Below are 7,010 nucleotides of genomic sequence, written 5' to 3'. Positions count from 1 at the left end.
CATATTCTTGTGCGCCATGAACGTTGCTTGCTATATCTTTTCTCACTCATTCCATTCTCTTTTCACTCTCTGTCATGGAATACTCTGTGATTTGGGTTCACTGTCCAGTAGGGGGGTTTATGGGCCGCTGCCCCCTTCTTGATCCTCTAATAACAAACACAGGAAGCTGCTGTCGCTGGACAAGGGCAGAAAGAGGACAACACAGAGTTTGTACATTAAAAAAAAAAGTTTATTAGACCAGCATTTAATTTTTGTACCATGTGTTTTTGACTATTGTAATATTCATTTGTGCTATTTAGACAGCAGGTGCATTATAGCTTTAATATATGCTTCAACATAAGCAGATGCTTTCATCCAAAAAGATTTACGAAAAGAAAATGTAGAAGCACTGCCTGCAGCTACAAGATACTTTTTTTATACAGTATATTATTTACTCTAATTACTGCTTTAGATTAAAAATAAAAAGCTAATTATGACTATAACGCTCGTAATTCTTCCAACTGCAACATTGTTTCTCATAATTGTGACTTTATAACTTGCAATGTAACATATTTCACAATTTTAAATCTCACAGGTTGAATTGAATTCACAGCATATCTCAGAACAGAGCTTTTGCATTTGCTGGCAACGCTTTTCCATTCCTCCATAAACTTTACATTTGCTTGCAAAAGCTTTGAAATACTCCTGCCTCATATTTTTTACATAACCAGTTTTGCATTCACAAAAACAAAGTTTTTCATGTTTCCCTCCATGACCCTGTCCCTTTAGGGGCATTATTTCTTATTTTAAGCTTTATCCAACAATTACTTTTTACTTTGAGGCAAAAAGACAAAAGAGATTTGTTTTGCTGTTGAACTTTAAAGATTTAAATTATGGAATTCATCCAATTGACATTGGGTTTTTCTTCTAAACAAAAGTAGCTGACTAGTCTGGCAGAAAATGAGTCAGAGAGAATTTTAGATGTTTTTGCATGTCTTTGAGGATGCGTGAAGGCCAGCCTTGCCTTCCATGCAGAGCCCGCTGTACATGTGAAAACAGCTTGAGGCTGAATAAAGAAAGAACAGTGCTTGTCTGTGGGCCAAAGAGGATATGAAGGATAAGACGGATCTCCTCTGGGTTGAAAAACGTATCCTCAGTGCCCTTATTCTCAAGCGGAGGAATCTGAACCAGTCACAGCTTATGCTATCAAGTTAGTGAGTCCAGTCGACAAAAGATCTCTATACCACCATATACATGGTCCCCTGCAGTGACTTTATGAAGCTCATGACAAACAACAAAGCATGTATAATTTATATTACACTGCTGGGGAAGATGTTGAGATGGACTAAAAAGTAATTTTTGTTTTATTTAAATATGCTCCCCAAGCTAAAATCACTCTGAAAACCCAGCAGCAACATAAGCAGCATGAATTTTGTTGGTTGCGGTGGCCACTTTCTTAGACAGTAAAGCACTGTTTTCAAAATGACTGTACAATTATGTCAAATCAAGGTTATTTTGCGTGCAGATCGGATAACCAATTGCACTGGCCAACTTGGTGCTTAGAAGTAATGTGTGATTATATGCTCAGCTCAGCTGGGAGTTAGAGAAAAGAGTTTGTTGTACTTTTTGTTAAAATAGAAATTGTGAATTGCACTGCTTATTGTGTGGCTTCAAAAATACAGATGTGTGTATTTTCATTCTATAGAGCAGCTTTTTAGTTTTATGGAGTACCATTATCATTTCATCAATTCATGGTGCACTGGGAAGACGCCGGTTTTTAGGATATAAGAATTTTTCATACCACATGCATAAGAAGAATGTAAATGGGGCTGCAGTGTTAGCCATAAATTATAAAAATGTTATCAGGAGAGAACCATTGAGAACTATTACAATCATGATTGTTACAAAATATAATTAAAATAAACAGGAGTATCACATCAATTTTTGAAAGAATATATACACTGATCAGGCATAACATTACTGGCAGGTGAAGTGAATAACACTGATTATCTCTTCATAAGGGTGGGATATATTAGGCAGCAAGTGAACATTTTGTCCTCAAAGTTGATGTCTTAGAAGCAGGAAAAATGGGCAAGCGTAAGGATTTGAGCGAGTTTGACAAGGGCCAAATTGTGATGGCTAGATGACTGGGTCAGAGCATCTCCAAAACTGCAGCTCTTGTGGGGTGTTCCCGGTCTGCGGTGGTCAGGATCTATCAAAAGTGGTCCAAGGAAGGAACAGTGGTGAACCGGCGACAGGGTCATGGAGGGCCAAGGCTCACTGATGCACGTGGGGAGCGAAGGCTGGCCCGTGTGGTCCGATCCAACAGAGAAGCTACTGTAGCTCAAATTGCTCAAGAAGTTAATGCTGGTTCTGATAGAAAGGTGTCAGAATACACAGTGCATCAGTTTGTTGTGTATGGAGCTGCATAGCCGCAGATCAGTCAGGGTGCCCATGCTGACCCCTGTCCACCACCGAAAGTGCCAACAGTGGACCGTGAGCATCAGATCTGGACCACGGAGCAATGGAAGAAGGTGGCTTGGTCTCATGTTTTCTTTTACAACACGTAGATGGCCGGGTGTGTGTGCGTCGCTTACCTGGGGAACACATGGCACCAGGATGCACTATGGGAAGAAGGCAAGCGGGAGTGTGATGTTTTGGCCAATGTTCTACTGGGAAACCTTGGGTCCTGCCATCCATGTGGATGTTACTTTGATACATACCACCTACTTAAGCATTGCTGCAGACCATGTCCACCTTTTCATGGAAACAGTATTCCCTGGTGGCTGTGGCCTCTTTCAGCAGGATAATGCGTCCTGCCACAAAGCACAAATGGTTCAGGAATGGTTTGAGGAGCACAACAATGAGTTTGAGGTGTTGGCTTGGCCTTCAAATTCCCCAAATCTCAATCAAATCGAGTATCTGTGGTATAAGTCCGATCCATGGAGGCCCCACCTCACAACTTACAGGAATGCTGCTAACATCTTGGTGTCAGATACCACAGCACACCTTCAGGGGTCGAGTGGAGTCCATGCCTCGATGGGTCAGGGCTGTTTTGGCAGCAAAAAGGGGACCAACACAATATTAGGAAGGTGGTCATAATGTTATGCCTAATCGGTGTACATTTGGTGTAAAGTTGTCCAGTAAATATCCCAAATTGCTGCTAAAACTTGAAATCAATATTAGCTTTGATAAAGTTTCTGCGAGTTGTGTGGACCAGTGTCTTCTGAGCAGTGAACTGCTAAATAAAGCATTAATGTGATGTGTGTGTATGTGTGTCATGACTAATGGAGATGAAAAATGTTCTCTAAGCATGAGACAAGGATTACTAGAATCTCTCAAACTTCCCTCAGAAGTCTGCTTGCTGTCAGATTATAAGGACTGTTCAAAAGGAGGAGATGATGCTATAAATAGAAGCCTAAATGGACTTGAAAAGAGAACAATAATAATAATTGACCTACAGTGTATTTTACAGCAACCACAGGATTATATGTAAGTGTCTTACAAATTAGACAGGATTTCTTAAAAAGAGGAAGGCTTTAGCATCCTGAAAGCCTGTTTTGATTACTGTGCATGTTTTTCATTATTGCTTGTTAATAAAATGTCAGGACAAAGAACGTCAAGAACTAAGAAGTCATTTTGTTAACAAAGCTGGAAGGACACCAGGGTTTCTGCGGCCTGGACGTGCTGGAGAGGATCGCGGATCCTCAGCATACGTCTTTCTGCTTGGCCCAAGTATCTTTTAAAGAATTTCTCCCTTTTGAGGCTACAAGAATACAAGCACTGTGTTTTGCAAACAGACCAGTCATACTGTTCTTAAACCTCTCCTCTAGGAAAAGGATCAGAGGATCACCAGGAAACATGCACATTTGAACCTCAGAGCTATTATCCCTAAACAGCAGACACAAGCCCTGCTGCCTTCTTGACTTTTAGGCCATGACACATTTGAGACCAACATGTGGGATGTTTTAAATCATGTAGCATTTCTTTTTTCCCCCCGCATGCCCTATTTGAAATGTCCAGCTGCTGTTTTGCTCTCCAGATGTCGATGGAGCCATATGATGTGTGTAAATTTTACACTTTATTTTACAGTGTCCTTGTCACACTTTACATGTGGTTACTATAGTAATTACTATAAATTGTGCATAATTATTAAAGTTTAACCCCTCTTTTTTCTTTTACACAGTTCTCTGGAAAAACCAAGTGATTCTCCACCTATGGCTGATTGGTTCTGAGTTGTGTCCACATTACCTAAACTACCCTGAAATACAATTATATTTCAGCAATGATTTCATGATTCATAATAGCTGCGAGTGGTCTGACTTATAAGTACTTTAAATGAGTCCAAATGCCTTCAGTGTAATGTAATTCAAACTAAATGTGTCATGCCATAAGATTTCTTTTGAATGATCAGGCAAGGTCAGTGGGGGCATCCACAGCTTGATGTAAATCATTTAGAATTGTGAGCTAGACATAGATGCTAAAAGAAACTCATCTCGAGGCGCTTTAAGCTTTGATAGATTACTTGGTTACGAGGATTCTGAGGTACTTATGTAAATTCCATTGAAAATAACCCGTTCTTACCCAGAGGCAGTTCTGTTGAATGAGCACAGAGGGGCCCTTTTCAGAGCTGTGGGCGTCATTCACACCTGAACTCAGCAGACATCGCAGCTCATAAGTTCTATCTCGTTACCTTGCCATTCAAGACATCCTCTTCGCTCCGAGGCCTCCAGCCATTCACCTGAGGCTTCACTCAAGAATCTAGCAGTGTGACCTGAAACCTGAAAGTCAGGAATAAAGATGCTGTCACGTCCCTGGGGGAAAAATCCTTATTTATAGTATATATATTAGTGGTGGGCCGTTATCAGCATTAAAGGTACAATATGTACAATTTTTGCAGTAAAATATCCAAAAACCACTAGGCTAGTGTTATATATTTTGTCCAGCTGATTACTAACAATATCTCTAATGTTTTCAACTACTTGTAAATCATGAGAAAATTCCCATTCTAAACAGTGACACGGGGCAGAGCAGTCGCCTGTCAATGACGTCAGTTACCTTTGTTACCGCCTTTACTGACGTATAAACCACATGACAACAGTGCCGTGGACAGATGCGGAAGTAGTGTCTAGCGTCCAGCAAACCACTAGCTTGCTTCAAGCAGTTCCTTATTTACTTCTTGCACGTTTTATGGTGGATTGTGTTACTTATTTATGGAACATAATTACTGTTTACCATCTGCCGCTGTTTCTGTCGACAAGGACAGCTCCCGTAAACTCATGACCGGAAAAGCGGAAGCGGCGCCGGCGGCTGTGTCATAATAAAAGTCCCGCTGCTCGTGAGGCGTGTGTTGATCAATCGCTCCAGCTCCTCGTTCAGCTCCCGCAACACTCGGTCCTGCTCTGCTTCATACTACAGTAACGTTAATAATCGCATCCACGAACATGAGTTCTTCCAGACTCCAATCCCTATTCTTTTGCACCGTCCGTTGAGATGGAGACCACATGTCCCAAGTTTCCGCTCTAAAACTTGGTGTCATCAAACTACGCCTTTGTTTTGAATAGGCTTCTAGCGGAAAAAAATATCACAAATAGTACCTTTAACGTGCTTCTTTAACGTGAGACTCTTATCGGGCGATAAAAAATATAGCCGTTAATCCATTCTCAAAGTTGGGTTGGGAGCTGGGTCTATACTACGCAAGCTATGATGACTTTCACCTTAATATTTTAGCGCGGATGTATACCTAGCCGAATTGACCCTTCGCAAAGACCCGCCCCCCTTAGTTACTGTTGCTTTGTCCGACAAGCTGTGGCGCTGTCACGCCACACACAGTGAAACAGAGTGCCCCAGGGATGACGCGTTTTTGTAGGCAAACCCGGAAGTTAGCGGCGCACGAGTTCCCACGGTTGAAAGCCTATGCATTTTTCCCATAGAATTTTGGAAAATCGCAGATAATAAGCTCTGTGTTTAACAAAGGGTTATGACACTTACACGTTTTGTCTATCAAGATAATCTTTACAAGTGAACACAACATTTATAGATTTTGAAGCCTAAATAAAGTGGTCAGATATAAAAGGCTAACAGTAGGCTATAAACGGAGTACAGCACACCATGGTCGCAAATCAACGTCGTCACCACCAAGCTTTCTCAAACTGTATTTAAAAATCTACTTTATTTACAAACATGCTCGCTGATTATGATCTGCGCTGTGTATGAACACTTATCCATTTTTTCATGAGAAATGCTGTTCAAATGTCCCGTTTTTAATGATGACCTCTAAAGTCCCCGCCAAAGGAAGTAGTCCCTTTTTGTTAGCAACCGCCGATTTTAAGACACAGTAAAAGTTTAAAAACTCACTAGTGGGTTATAACTGGTGTGTTTTATATCATAGATCAAAACGTGAAAGTATTTAGAGGCTTTGTTAACCACAGACCTTATTTCAGGCGATTTAGCAAAAACACATAAAAAAAAAACACACAGACTTTACGGCGTTGGAACCGGAAGTCCAAAAATGCTAACTCGCTTCCGGGTTTTGCCTACAAAAATGCGTCGCGGATCAAAGAGGACACTGACAACACATCGACAGACAAGACAGAGCAGGTTACTTATGATATTAAACAAAGTCCCAGCTTTAAAACTGTGTATTTTCTTTAAGAAATTCAAACAATAAAAACCGTTTTGTTGCTCTTTAATGTGTCGTGACCATAGTCGTGATTGCTGTAGCGCCTCAGCTCAAGAGGCTCGTAAACGATAATCTCTTCCTACTAGTCCATTTATCATGAAATAACCATGAGAATCAATGTTGTTTCAAACGCGGAAAGACATCACTATACACAATTTTTCAAGTTTAACTCCACAAATGTTAATCTTCTAACTCCTGATTGCTTTGTCGGACAAAATGGCGGATTACTATTAGTCATTATTTGGGAAGCACACATATTCTGAATGTCTTCGGCAGAATTCAAATGAGCCATTTTAATCTAAATTAATTCCAAGATTACAGTGAGATTAATCTAGATTAAAAAAATGAA

Source organism: Chanodichthys erythropterus, chromosome 20 (assembly GCF_024489055.1).
Source record: "Chanodichthys erythropterus isolate Z2021 chromosome 20, ASM2448905v1, whole genome shotgun sequence".
Taxonomy (NCBI): Eukaryota; Metazoa; Chordata; class Actinopteri; order Cypriniformes; family Xenocyprididae; genus Chanodichthys; species Chanodichthys erythropterus.
Note: the sequence above shows the minus strand (reverse complement) of the source record.